This window comes from Ctenopharyngodon idella, chromosome 4 (assembly GCF_019924925.1).
Source record: "Ctenopharyngodon idella isolate HZGC_01 chromosome 4, HZGC01, whole genome shotgun sequence".
NCBI lineage: Eukaryota > Metazoa > Chordata > Actinopteri > Cypriniformes > Xenocyprididae > Ctenopharyngodon > Ctenopharyngodon idella.
Window position 1 is genome coordinate 14,458,512 of NC_067223.1, and position 15,265 is coordinate 14,473,776.

Here is a 15,265-nt window from a genome sequence, read left to right on the forward strand (position 1 = left end):
AAGTCTAACTTCTTGCCCTCCTGTGGTGATTTTTGTGAATTACACCGCTGCAAATTAAGTCTAACTTTTTGCCCTCCTTTGATGATTTTTGTGAATTACACCACTGCAAATTAAGTCTAATTAACTTAAGAGTTTCGCCCTCCTGTGGTGATTTTTGTGAATTACACCACTGCAAATCGAGTCTAATGAACATAAGTGTTTAGTGAACATTAAATAGCATTTTTCTTCTCTCCTCTCTTTTGTTCTGTTAAAATACATTTATATACAAAAGACCAGACTTTCATGTTCAAAGGCAAACAATTCTCTTCTGTGCCTGAAATCTTCTTAAAATGTTATACATGAGGACCCCTGATCATTCAGAGGTGAGCAATTAGTGGAAAATTGTCTCAAACACAATGAAGTGGGAAAATATTGTGATCCGTTTATTAAGAAGCCACAATTTCAGTCATTTGTTTAAGTCATAAATTTTATTAATTCTTGACATATTATAACATCAATTGCTCATCATTCATCAGCCTAGGCTGGTTGGCTGGTCTTAGCTGGTTTCCCAGGCTGGCCAAGCTTGTGTTCAGCTGGTTTTTTGGCTGGTCTCCCAGCTTGACCAGCTAAGACTAGCCTGGCCAGCTAAAACAAGTGAGCCATTTTGATACAGACTTTAATAATCATTAGACTATTAGACCATCGGTTCTTTGTTCCTATAATAATAACCAATAAAGCTTTAATCTCAAAACTGTATGAATCTGCAAACACTGGCACAACACAAAATCAATGTTTTAACTGTGAACAGAAAATGATAAAAAAAAAAACTAAATAAAAAATGTTTACACTTGAACAAACCGCCCAAAGGGGGTGTTTTAGAAGATCTTTTATCCCATATTGTGTTTGAGTGTCGTCAGATCAACACATCGGCCATTTTAATGTCTCTTACCCCAGTTCAGTTGAGAGCTGGTTTGAATCAATTAGGCCTACATGTAGATTTGCTTATCTCCGTTTATCTACTGCTTTAGATGCTGACAAAATCCCATATTTGTTTTAAAATATATAAAATACACATTTGTGTCCTCCCCCCATTGACTGACACTTTGAATTTGGCGTTTCTTGTATTAATGCTGCTGATAAACTTGTTGTCCACAAGAGGGAGCCGGTCACCATCTGTCTCACATTAAACGTATAAATTCTGAGCTTTGTTATGAGTATGAAAATGTTAAAGTAAACTAGACGTCTAAGAACTCAGTCAGTTACCCAGCTTGAAGACATTTTCAGTCTGATGGTGGTGAAACACGACTCGTCTGGTAGAAACTGTGCAGTTTATCATCCGCTCCTCTAGGGGCGCAAGCGGCTTCACGTTCATAACATCTTCGGATCCTTGTCAACAACACCTGATGTCAACTTGACAGTCGCCGCACCACGTTCTGATCGTTTTACAGTCATAAAAGTGCAGATCCTGCAGATGACAGCTCAGTGACAGACTCATAAAGTCACTCAACGGCACATATTCCAGCCCATCAGAAAAATCAACTGACACACATTGTGATAATGAGGGGGCATCGACAGTGTCACGAGACTCACCTGTGAGTAACTTAAAGTGCGTTTCTCTTGTAAAGTCACTATCACGGATTATATAACAGTCCTCATTTGTATTTAAGTTGTCGATTAAGATTGTATTGATGTATGTCTTGTGATGTCAAAGCAGTTTGCTGGAGTCACTGGTTGATGCTGCTCTATTTCTGAACTCCCTTGTTAGAGCTTTAAAAGAACAAATGAATCAGCTGCTGTTGCTTTACTTTTATAATGTGAATCTAATGAGGCGATTCCTATAAAGCTTATAAAGTAGAATAAGCAATAGGGCGTTTATATGCTAATGTTGTGATACATAATTGTTAATAGAGTTAGTTGGAGTTGCTGAAAACATGCAGTTACTAAACCCCCCCACCCCAAAAAAACAAAAAAAAAAAACCAAGTCATTAGTTCTACATAAGCAAAAAAAAAAAAAAAAAAAAAAAAGTTTGGCTTAAAATGTGAAAATGAAGATTCTTATTCTGTTGTAATGAAAGTTTGAATATGCAATATTGAGAAATGTCTTTGTTTATTAATGTTTTTCCCTGCAGAATAAGGCATGTGTTGGGACTGATATACTCAGACAAAAGAAGCATGTGGACAGACATTCACAATAATGATTGACATCTGCTCACGCACAGGTAATGATTATGTCTGTTTGTCTATTATAATATTCTCTTTGTCATTGATGAAAAAGAAAGCTTGAGGACCAAATGAATGTGCTTCGTAAGGTATTAAATACCTAAAGTTAGGCTACAAATAATAATTCTGTCATTGTGACTTACTTTATTCTGTGGAACATGAAGATACTATGAGAAATGTGTGAATTACATGTGCACCAAAAATGTAACCATTTCCAAAAATCAGAATAAGGACTTAATCGCAGTTAGATGTTTACATGACACAAGCAAACCAATTCAGTCCCGTTTACATGCAGTTTTTATAATTCTGATTATTCACTAAGAATTGTGGTTATTTTTAATGTAATTATTCACATGCACAGCACAAATGATGAACTCACATGCAGTAGGTCTGTTACTGGCCACTGTTTTAATCTACTTACATCAAATCAAAACACATTTCTATGATATATGGATTTTTTCAGTGATATGCATAAAATGTTTTAATTTCAGTGTTTTTGACCAACATTGCATTATATTCAATCATTTTCTTAAGAGTCCCAAAAATGTGATGTAGTCTTTACAACATCATCCGTGTCCATCACTTGCACTCTTTGGAGTAGATGTGATTGAAGTGTTTACATGCATACGCCACATATTTTACTATGATTATTGTTACTACAATTATGACCTTAATTGTATTAATTTGATCAAAGTATTGTGTTTACATGAGGTAAAGTTTAATTGCAATATTGTTTAAATCTCATTATAACTGCATTATGAGGGTGCCTGTAAATGTAGTCAATGTTTTATTTTCTCCATATAATAGAAGTCAGTGATCACAAAAATCCATTGTTCTTCAAATATCTTCTTTTGTTTTCCACGTCATACAGATTTGTGACCACATGAGGGTGAGCAAATGATGACAGAATTTTCATTTTCATTTTCACTATCCCTTTCGGTCATTGATGTACCCAAGTTTTATTTACTAGTTTTAGAAACTCATACACCTATTAGGATGTTTCTATGAACCGAACTGATGCAGTTAATAGAATCATCCTGTGATCAAATTTACTTGAATTACTTTTCTTTTTCTTTTCTTTTTTTGTAGTATGTGCACTGCTGATGATTGTATTTATGTCAACTGATATTTATTAAGTTTTAGACACTTTTAAATTCTGATTTAATTTTTTTTTTTAATTATTATTATTATTATTATTTTTTTTTTTCAAAATGTCTGCAATTTCTTTTTCCTTAAAGTATACAAACGAACATATCTTTGTGTGAAAAGCTGTTGGTCCAGTGGTCAGAGCTCATGGTGTGAGAGCTAAACCTGATGTGGGAGACCAGGGTTCAAATCCCCAGTCTGCTGCAGCTCTAAATGAGTGTGAAGGTTTTTTAGAAAAAGTTGTTTTTTTATTTATTTATTTATTTATTTTTAAAAAACCTCCTCCTCCTTTCTCAGTCCAGCCTTCATCTCTCCACTCTGTTTTACTGCCCCAAGTATCCATCTTTGTCATCACACCCTTTGTTTGGTGTACCATCCCAGGCACTTTGCTGTCACCACAGCTTTCTTTTTGTGAGGGCAATCCCCACATACTGAAGTGGGATTTGAACCCATGCAACTATCGCTGCCTTGTCCGCATCCAGTGTGTGTTTAAACACTAGTGCCATCATGGCTTTCACACTGAGAGATGATGTTTGGGGCAGTTTGTTGGATTTAATGACAACAAGTTAACCTAAGCAATAGTGGGACTCGAACCCAGGACTCCAAGATTAAAACACCACGTTTTAGCTCCTGAACCACTGAGTGGCAATGGGTGTTTTAGATGGACTTTTATGGAGATCTTTGTGTTATATAAAAGAAAAAGCTTTGCAGTTGTTGTGTTTGAACCCATATCCTCATGGTAGCATTATCTGTTGTTAACATGTGCTTAACCACTGGCCCATTGTGGCTTTCACATTCAGTGAAGGTGTTTGAAGCCTCTTGTTGGTTGCATACAATTTAACATATGTAAAAGGGGATTTGAACTTGTTAAATAAAAACAATTGAAAGTAAGCAATAGTGGAATTTGAACTCAGGATGCCATGATTGAAACACAATGCTTTATCTCCTGAACCACTGAGACTGCAGAGATTAGGAGTGTTTTCAACGGGTTTTATCGAGAACTAAAACTTTGTTCCTTTTTTTTATTATTTTTTAATGATAAATGGTTGTATCTTATCACCATTGTGAATAAATACTCAATTACTATCCTTGATTTTCATGTGAAACTTTTAATTTTATTAAAGTTATTAATTTTATATTCAAGCTTGTTATTGCACTATTTTGTGGTGGTTTTGTGAATTACACCACTGCAAATTGAGCCTAAGGAGCTTAAATGCACTACACTTCTGTAAGAGGGTGAGGGCAGAAAAACATGTTTTACATTGCAACATGAACAGACAGAAAGAGCTATTTACACTATCTTTTTTCTGTCAAAATATATTTGCAAATAAATCAGCTGGTGTGTGTTGAGCGCACTGACGCCATTGTACTGTGGCTGCCGTCGCATCATCCAAGTGGATGCTGCACACTGGTGGTGGATGAGGAGAGACCCCTGATATGATTGTGGGTGTACCGTAGTACATATGAAAGAGCTATATAAATGTCTCATTCATTCATGGGTTGCACACTCCTGCAATGATTTTTGTGAATTTCACCAAAAAAATCAAATCTAATGAACTTAAAAATTTTGCTCCCTCCTGTGGTTGTTTTTGCAAATTACACCAACACAAATCGAGTCTAATGAACTTAAATGTACTATACTTTTGCAAGAGGGTGAGAGCAGAAGAGTGTTCTCATAACGCTACGCAACATGAACAGCCAATCAGATCTGTTTATACTACCGATGTTCTGTGCTCACTTCTGTTAAATTGATTTGCAAAAAGTTACACCGCTGCATTTTGAGTTTAATGAACATAAAAGAGTTTCGCCCTCCTGTGGTGGTTTTTGTGAATTACAGCACTGCAAATCGAGTCTAATGAACTTTCAATAGGGTTTTTCATCTGTCCACTCTGTTCTTTTGTTAAAATATATTTATATACACGAAAGACCAGATTTCCTCGTTCACAGAGCTTGTATCCAGTGTATATGTATGAAGTAACTTAGGCTCAGGCTTTGTAAAAGATGGTCACTGCATCTGTGGGATGTTTCTGTTGCTGCTTCATGATTAAAAGTCTCAAATGTGATCTCGCCACTATAACAATTAGAATGGTAGAAGGTAAAGTGCAGTTTTCCATCCGCTCCACTAGGTGGCAGAAGCAGGTTTCAGCTTCAGTCTGACACTTCGGCTGCTTGACAACATGACGCTTGATGTTCCTGCAGATGAGATGACAGCTCTTAATGTCACTTTAACAGCAAATATTCCAGCTTAACTGCAAATAAAACCGACATACAGACGGAAAAAATGCGGGAACCAAGTGTCACGAGACTCGCCTGTAAGTAACTATTTCGCTTAAAGTCAATTTCTCTTGTCAGATGAATTGCTTGCACTGTATAGCAAACCAGTCGCTAGTTGTAGCCTTACCTTTTTAGTCTTTGAATGAATCTCTCTCTGATCTTCACACTATAAAGTGGAATAAGAAGGATATTGCAGTGGTTTCTGAATCATGTTAGAGTCAGCAGGAGTTGTGTGAAGCTCTGATGTTCTTCTGTTGCTTCATGCTTTTCTACTTCCTGTTATGACTGGTATATCAGAGGAAAACACAGCCTTTAAAATGGTATTTTAATTTAAAATTGTATATCACTACAAGTGACTATAGTCTGCATAAAAAAAAACCTACAGTGCTAAAACCTGCATTGGCTGGTTGTCTTGCTCTTTTTTTTGGAAATCAGATTGTGAATCTCACCTCTTCATGCTGATTAATTGAACTTCTTAGTGAAGCTCTAGCATATGTGCATTTGGTCTTTCTGTGGTGTTTTTGCTGTCTGCAAGCATCTTTACATTTAAACGATGTCCATCTAAAGGTAACGGTAAAGTACTTCTGTTTGTCACAGAAACGTTTAGTTGACTTGATTGACCTCACGTGGTCATACAGATCTGTTGTAATTTGAAACGGATATCATTAAACTGCTAGTTTTCTCCACAAAGTTGCTCATTTAATTTATTTTTACTTCAGCAGCATATTATATATTGTTGTTTGCTCCCTGTGAATAGATTTAGGACTGATTATGATTTTAAGAAGTTTATTTTGCTTAATTCCAGATTGTTTCGTCAGCAGTGGGCGGGACTTACAAGCAGTAATCCAATTGGCTGAAAATGTGATTAATATCTGACAGCCTGTTACCAATTTGCAATCCACCTGAGGACCAGCGTGAGCACAAGGAGAAGTCTTCTTTGAATATTGTAAGTTATTATTTTAAATTTAAAAAAAGATTTAAGTAACCTTTAGATGCTCTTACTTTTGGACTCTGTTTTCACATAAACACTGTATGACACGTTCTGTTTAACAACATAAAAATGCAGTTTTGTTTATATGTGGTTGTAACAGTGTTTTATGAAAAATACTTGACTTGAGTTTCTTAAACAATCAGTAGTTATGCTTTCAAATTGAATCCCATTTTTAAAGTATATCCATTTGATATGTATTATACCTTACAGCTCCTTCTATCACTTGAAATGTATAAATTGCAGCAGTGTTTCTGATTGTTTCACTGTGTGTTTGTAGAGGATCTCTGGGTCAGAACTGCTGGAGGTCATGAGGAGGTGGCAGGAGAAGCAGTCTCTTGAACTGCTGAACCCTTATTCCACTGACCTTTTTTCTGGAGTCATTGGAGCGCACTCCGTTTGCTGCCATAATGTGCCTTCGACAAGAACTCTTGGACGTGTCTGATAACGGTACCAGCTCATACCCTTTCTCTGGGATAAAGGTTATGACAGGCCATTTCTGTTTGAATGCATGTTTGAAAATGGAGTTAATTACAAACTGGAGTGATCAGTTTGTGTGCACAATAAAAGGCTACATGTGACGTTTGTGTGCTGTTCATGATTTCCAGCTGATCTCAGCTCTCCAAACATCAAGACATGCTGTTACATACAATCGATAGTTCAAATGAGGTGTGGGCTCATCTGTCATTCACTGGCCCACATCTTTAGTAGGTTTTTTTTTTTTTTTTTTTGGACAAGCTGTGAGTGATTTGTAAGTTCATGATTGCCAAGCTAGAATCAATTAAGTTTTCCTCAATAGAAATCCAGCTTATTAGCAGAGTTCACATATGAATGCCTGTAATGTGATGCAGCTGTAGTCTGAATTTTTCAACATGGATCATCTCAAGGGAAACACCCTTTAAATGCTGGTTTGAGGGTGTGTTTCCCACAGAGGAAGGCAGGCAGCATCTGAGATTTCCATTGGATGATATCAGGGGTGTGGCTGGAAACAGGATTGCTTGATTGAATCCTGGTGTGGTGCTGGATTTAAGGGGAGTGGCCAAAAAAAGCCCCACCCAAACTATCGACTTAGCCTGTGTCTGGAAATTTTTATAAGTCGATTTTGAAAATTTTGACTTCTGCTCCATAACCGCTGCTGGATATTGTCTCAGAAGTCCCAGGGGGAGCGGTCTGGATCTTAACTCCCCCCTTTGTGTCTAGCCTTCTCTCGTCCTTCCAGTCATGATCTGATCCGCTCATTTTCGCAGCTTGTCACAGCTCACGACCGGACAACCGTCACGCAACCGTGCTTCGGTGACCAGGCTGGGGCTTGAACCCAGGTCCTTCCGTTCAGGGAGGACATGCTCAGACCATTGAGCTACTGGCACGTTCACATTAAGTACTCTTTTTTTTGGATTCTTGTCTTTTTTTTTTCATTGAAAAACCAGTGAAACTAAACTAATTTTCTACCTCCAGAGAGGGATTTGAACCAGGACTTTCCACGTTGAAGGCTAACCTTCAGACCGCTGCACCACTGGTCCGTTCTCAGACTCTGCTTTTTTTTTTGGATTCTTGTCTTTTTTTTTTCATTGAAAAACCAGTGAAACTAAACATTTTTTCTACCTCCAGAGAGGGGATTTGAACCAGGACTTCCCACATCAAGGGCTGAGATTCAGACCACTGCACCACTGGTCTGTTCTCGCTCCCTGCGAGTTTTTGGATTTTAGTCCTTTTGTCATTGAAAAACCAGTGATACTAAACAATTTTTCCTCCTTCAGAGAGGGATTCGAACCAGGATTTCCCACTTTAATGGCTGACGTCCAGACCACTGCACCACTGGTCCGTTCTCGCTCCCTGCGAGTTTTTGGATTTTAGTCATTGAAAAACCAGTGAAACCAAACATTTAGAGAGGGATTCGAACCAGGACTTCCCACATCAAGGGCTGAGATTCAGACCACTGCACCACTGGTCCATTCTCGCTCCAAGTTCTTTGTTTTGGGGGGCTTCTTGCCTTTTTTTTTTTTTCGTTGAAAAACCAGTGAAACTAAACAATTTTTCCACCTTCAGAAAGGGATTAGAACCAGGATTTCTCATGTCAAGGGCTGACGTTCAGACCACTGGTCTGTTTTTGCTCTCTGCTCTTTTTTGGATTTAAGTCCTTTTTTCATTGAAAAAAGCAGAGAACTACACAATTTTTCCATCTCAAAAGAGGGACTCAAACCATGATTGTCTACATCAAAGACTGACATTCAGACCACTGCACCACTGACCTTTTCACACATTTTTAGTTTTTTTGAGTTCAGTCAAAAAACAATGAAAGTAAGCTTTCCAAATCTTAAGGGAAATTGTGTGTGTGTGGTGGTTTTGTGAATTACATCACTGAGCCTAATGAGCTTAAATGCACTGCAGTTTAGTTTTGTGAATTACACCAATACAAATCGAGTCTAATGAACTTAAATGTACTATACTTCTGCAAGAGGGTGAGAGCAGAAGAGTGTTCTCATAATGCTATGCAACATGAACAGCCAATCAGATCTGTTTACACTATCGATGTTCTGTGCTCACTTCTGTTAAAATAAATTGATTTGCAAAAAGTCAAAAGATCTAATCAAAAGATCTGTGGTAATTTCCATGAATTACACCTCAGCAAATCGAGTCTAATGAACATAAAAGTGTTTCGTCCTCCTGTGATTTTCATAAATTACACTGCTGCAAATCAAGTCTAATGAACATAAAAGATTTTCGCCCCCCTGTTGTGATTTTTGTGAATTACACCGTGTCCTAACCAGGCGCGATGCGATGAGATTCCAGTGATGAGCAAATTAACTTTCCACACTAGACACGACGTGACATTGAGAAGCGATAAAAATCAATCAAAAACCACAGTCAATCAGAAGAGAGTGTGGGCAGGCTCTCTCGGCAAGAGCACAGCAGACACAATGAAATTGGCAAGTACATAGTAAAATTCATAAATATTACACCATTTAAACATTATTTAAAATACATACGGAGAAATAGAAACCGTTTCTAAAATAGAATCGCCGCTAGTCGCCGTCCTGGCTGGTTAGGACAAAAACTCCAATTAACATGGAAAAGATACCTTTTATCGCGTGTCGCGGCATCGCGTCTGGTTAGGACATGGTGTTACACCATTGTAAATAGAGTCTAATGAACATAAAAGAGTTTTGCCCTCCTGTGGAGATTTGTGTGAATTACACCGTTGAAGATCGAGTCTAATGAACATAAAAGAGTTTTGCCCTCCTGTGGAGATTTGTGTGAATTACACCGTTGAAGATCGAGTCTAATGAACATAAAAGAGTTTTGCCCTCCTGTGGTGATTTTTGTGAATTACACCGTTGAAGATCGAGTCTAATGAACATAAAAGAGTTTTGCCCTCCTGTGGAGATTTGTGTGAATTACACCGTTGAAGATCGAGTCTAATGAACATAAAAGAGTTTTGCCCTCCTGTGGTGATTTTTGTGAATTACACCGTTGAAGATCGAGTCTAATGAACATAAAAGAGTTTTGCCCTCCTGTGGTGATTTTTGTGAATTACACCGCAGTAAATCAAGTCTAATTAACATAAAAGTGTTTCGCCCTCCTGTGGTGATTTGTGTGAATTACACCATTGCAAATCAAGTCTAATAGTGAACATAAAAGAGTTTTGCCCTCCTGTGGAGATTTGTGTGACGAAAGCAGACTGTGGGGTTGGCTCACATCAGCAGCGTCTGTGTCCAAAGTTGCCCTGACACACCAAACCAACGCTAGACAGCCGACGGCCAAGTAGCACGTCAGTTCTGCGCCTGCGTGAGATGAAATGCCTTTCCGAACAAGCAGGTGGCAGTATCTGAACAGCCAATCAGAATGATCAGATGGCCCGACAGACCGACGAGCTCCGACGCCGATTCAACATTTCGAATCGGCCGACAAAAAGGTGACGAGGACCAACTTCAGCCGACGGTGCGGAACACACTGAGAAAACTTAGTCGGCCGACGGACAAAAACGGCCAGGCGGCTGACCGTCGGCTTGGTGTGTTCCTGCCTTTATAATGAACATAAAAGAGTTTTGCCCTCCTGTGGTGATTTTTGTGAATTACACTGCAGTAAATCAAGTATAATTAACATAAAAGTGTTTCGCCCTCCTGTGGAGATTTGTGTGAATTACACCATTGCAAATCGAGTCTAATAAAGAACATAAAAGAGTTTTGCCCTCCTGTGGAGATTTGTGTGAATTACACCATTGCAAATTGAGTCTAATAAAGAACATAAAAGAGTTTTGCCCTCCTGTGGAGATTTGTGTGAATTACATAGCTGTAAATCGAGTCTTAATAAACTCGAAAGAGTTTCGGACCACTGGTCCTTTCACGCTCCCAGTTCTTTTTTTGGATTTTAGTCCTTTTTTCATTGAAAAACCAGTGAAACTACAAAATTTTTCTAAATCAAGAGGGGGATTTGAACCGGGATTTCCCACTTCAAGGACTGCTGTTGATCCTTTCACCCTTACTGTTCAGTTTTTTGAAGTTTTGTCATTTTTATTCTGTAAAAAACAGTGAAAGTAAATTTTCCAAATCTTGAGGGAAATTGTGTGTGTGTGGTGATTTTGTGAATTATATCACTGCAAATCGAGCCTAATGAGCTTAAAAGCACTGCACTTCTGTAAGAGGGTGAGGGCAAAAAAACATTTCACACTGCAACATGAATAGCCAATAAAAAATATTTACACTATCTATGAAGCAGCCTGTTAAAACATATTTGCAAATAAATCATAAGAGCTAAATGGGTTGCACACTTCTGCAATGATTTTTGTGGACTTCACCAAAACAAACCAATTCTAATAAACTTAAATGTTTTGCACCCTCCTGTGGTTATTTTTGTGAATTATACCAATGTAGATCGAGTCTAATGAACTTAAATGTACTATACTTCTGCAAGAGGGTGAGAGCAGAAGAGTATACTCATAATGCTACGCAACATGAACAGCCAATCAGATCTGTTTACATTACCGATGTTCTGTGCTCACTTCTGTTAAAATAAATTGATTTGCAAGAAGTCAAAGACCTAAAATGCTGTGAGCCCTCTTGTGGTAATTTCCATGAAGTACATTGATGCAAATCGAGTCTAATGAACATAAAAGTGTTTCGCCCTCCTGTGGTGATTTTTGTGAATTACACCGTTGCAAATTGAGTCTAATAATGAACATAAAAGTGTTTCGCCCTCCTGTGGTGATTTTTGTGAATTACACCGTTGCAAATTGAGTCTAATAATGAACATAAAAGTGTTTCGCCCTCCTGTGGTGATTTTTGTGAGTTACACCATTGCAAATCGAGTCTAATAATGAACATAAAAGAGTTTCGCCCTCCTGTGGTGATTTGTGTGAATTACACCGTTGCAAATCGAGTCTAATGAACTTTACCACCACCACCAGTGGTACTGCACCACCAGTCCTTTCAAAGCTCCTGTTCAGTTTTTTGGAGTTTTGTCTTTTTTATTAAGTCAAAAAACAGTGAAACTGAACTTATTCCATCTTGAGAGAGATTTGAACCAGGGTTTCACACATCAAGGGCTGACATCCAGACCACTGCACCACTGGCCCTTTCGCACTTACTACTCTCTCTTTTTTTTTTCTTTTTTTTTTTCATTGAAAAACCAGTGAAACTAAACTTTTCCACCTCAAGAGAGGAATTCGAACCAGGATTTTGAAAGCGATTTGAACTAGGATTTATATGATAGGAAAATGTTTGCAATTGTGGGACTTGATCCAAGAACCCCACCTATAAAAGGCAAGTGATTAGCCACTGAGCCATAGACTTTGTGACATTTGTGTTGGTTCAATTTCATTTTAAGTTTATCTACATCATTAAAAATAAATAATAGAATGTAAGCATCAAATTCAGAACTCTATTGTTAAAGTTTAATGCTTTATCGTTTGGGCCACTGAATCTGACCAGGTAATGTATGTGACTCAGTAATTTCCTACACATTATCAGTGTTCATTTATATAATGATTGTCTCATCTGTATGGAATTAATGTTAAGATGATTTTAAAAATGTCTGTTCAATGTCTGGATCGAATCTGCATCTGAATTATATGTACAAAATGGTTTATCCCACATAAACTGATGTGGCAAAAAAAGAAAAGGGAAAAAGAATATTTTAAACCATTTATTAAACCAAGTTGTATCAAATGTACAAACAACCACAAAAATGGTCATTAAGAACTTTATTATCAAACTCAAACTGTTAACACATACATAACCTGTAAATAACTTATTTGGTTTTCTTTATATATATATATATATATATATATATGAATTGTGTCACATTTTATGCAAAACAAAACAGTCCAACACACCAGCCTGGAAGTTTTCTGGTAATCCTGGAGACCTTGATTAGCTGCTTCAGCTGTTTTTAATCAGGATTGGAGCTAAACTTAGGAAAGTGGCTCAGCCTGTCCCAGTGTCTCGAGTCGAAGGCAGAGAAACACCCTGGACAAATGGCCAGTCCATCCCAGGGCAATTAATCAGTAAAAAGCTGCAATTAGACACAATTTAAATGGTTAGCTGTTTTATCAGTCATTAGTTGACTAATGACTGATCAGACTTTACTATAAATGTGTTAAGGCCAATTCACACTGCACAGACAAAACGGCTGGATCAGCTTGTTACCCCTGTCGGTGTCCGTTGGCGTTGGTTGGGGTTTGTTTTCACCCGAGTGAACATGTTCAGTCAGTGTTTGTGGCTGTCTGTTGGGGCAGTGTGAACATGACAGTTATTTTTAAATTCTAAATCCAATGGCCAGCTTGTTTGTTGTCATTTGTCTGTGCAGTCTGAATTGGCCTTCAAAGGGATAGTTTCCTCTAAAATGAAAATTAAGTCATTCACTCTCCTTGTTGTTGTTCTAATGCAGTATGCCATTCTGTAGAGTATATTATACTTATTATACTGCAGTATGCATGTCACTTTTTTATTAAACTTGATTTATTGAACTGCTGCACTAACAGATTCTCACGAATGCATAGTCGTGCACAGAAGACCAACAGCCAAGGCCAGGATTTACATTAAATAGTTAATACATTACATTTCGGTTTGTTTTTCACCAAACCATATCGCACACTCCCAGAACACTTGGAATATACTAACACGTGTCGCATGGGATCTTTCTGTGATACTTTTTCACCTTTTTTTAAAGACTGATGCTGATCGCTATTCACTGCCATTGGTATTTGTGGTCTGAAAAAGAATTGCATAAGGTATTAGAACAACAACAGGGTGAGTAAATGGTGACTTAATTTTCATTTTACGGGGAACTATCCTTTATCAATTATCCGTGATCAATCTCTCCCACAAACCCATTTGGCTTTGGTTTAATCGCTATCAAAACTGATTTTTGTCTTTTTAAATCTGTAAAAGCCAGAGTCTTACTCCTCTATCCATAACCTCATGAACCATCCAGAGCTCCAGACAGAGACTCACAAGCTCCTCATCAGTGACGCAGAAATACATCTTCTGCTTGAATCTGCAAACACAAACAACACAAAGTCATTGTATAATTGTGAACAAACATGAGAAATAAAATCAAATAAACATCTACTTCAAGCTAAAAGAATTTCCCATATTTTATGTGTTTACACTGTGAGTTTGTCATTGAGTTCAACAACAACATTTTATCTATCTTTCCACATTTATTAATGCGGATAAATTTATTGACCACAAGAGGGAGCTGATGACCAGCTGTTTGTCACCTGCCTTGTGCACATTTAACCAAATAAAATTGACTTTAAAAATTGCTTTAGTATGAAAATGTTAAAGTATGTGTGATGTTTTGGAAAATAGTCAATCTGAATCTGCAACTTTAATTCTCTGCTGGCACTAAAATATGACTCGAAGAGACAAAACTGAAGTCCAGTTTCCCCATCTGCTCAACTAGGCAGCGTAATCAGACGTAATTGTCCTCAAAACATTCTGCAGATGACAGCTCAGAGACAGACTCATAATGTCGCTTAACAGCACATATTCCAGCCCATAAACAAACAAAACATACAAATGTTGTGATAAAGTGCAAGAATCAAATATGTCCCACAAAATTCACCTGTAAGTCTCCTTCACTTACATTGTATTTATCTTGTAAAAATATTAGCATCTAGAAGTCCTTAATTACTGTATATTACTGTATTTCAGTCATTATTTAGGTGTGTATTGCTTCTGAGTTTTGATACAGAGCTTTTGATACATGGTTTCTGTGTCTGTTGTTGTTGTAGTGTTACTGTAGGTAATCTACTGGATTGATGTTAATAGAGTCAGTTGGAGTGTGAGAGCTGAAGTGCTTTTAATGAAAACCATCATATATACAGTCCAAGACGTTTAGGATTACTGTTGTTTATTTTGAAGGAAATTCTCAATTTTAATTGAACCAAAAGATTATTATTGATACTACATTACTGAAGTATAATACGCTCTGCCATATATATATATATATTGCAGTGTCTTTACCTACAGAATAAGGAATGAGTTTGTACATCCAGTCAACAGAAGCAGAGACACTGCTGGACGTCACACTGTTAAAAACTCTAATAGCAGTAAAGAAGTGTCATTTTCTAAGATTTCATGGATGTTAAAGGTTCTTCATGGAATCATCAATGCCTTTATTTTAAGAGTGTATATGATTGTGTGTTTGTGTTTT

General features: G+C 37.4%; 1 long non-coding RNA gene across 7 annotated transcripts; it reads left to right on the plus strand.

The window, feature by feature from the left end:
• The first annotated feature begins 526 nt into the window (after positions 1 to 526).
• LOC127511026 (uncharacterized) lies at positions 527 to 8,964 on the plus strand. 7 transcript variants are annotated; one of them, XR_007929807.1, is made up of 7 exons: positions 567 to 1,571; positions 2,109 to 2,198; positions 5,472 to 5,657; positions 6,425 to 6,565; positions 6,888 to 8,123; positions 8,216 to 8,277; positions 8,365 to 8,963. It is a non-coding gene; the product is annotated as an uncharacterized LOC127511026 (long non-coding RNA). The 7 variants fall into 7 exon arrangements; XR_007929808.1 differs by lacking the exon at positions 8,365 to 8,963 and having other exon boundaries at positions 574 to 1,571; positions 6,888 to 7,974; positions 8,067 to 8,123; positions 8,216 to 8,230; XR_007929804.1 differs by having other exon boundaries at positions 564 to 1,571; positions 6,888 to 8,277; positions 8,365 to 8,964.
• Positions 8,965 to 15,265: the final 6,301 nt, after the last annotated feature.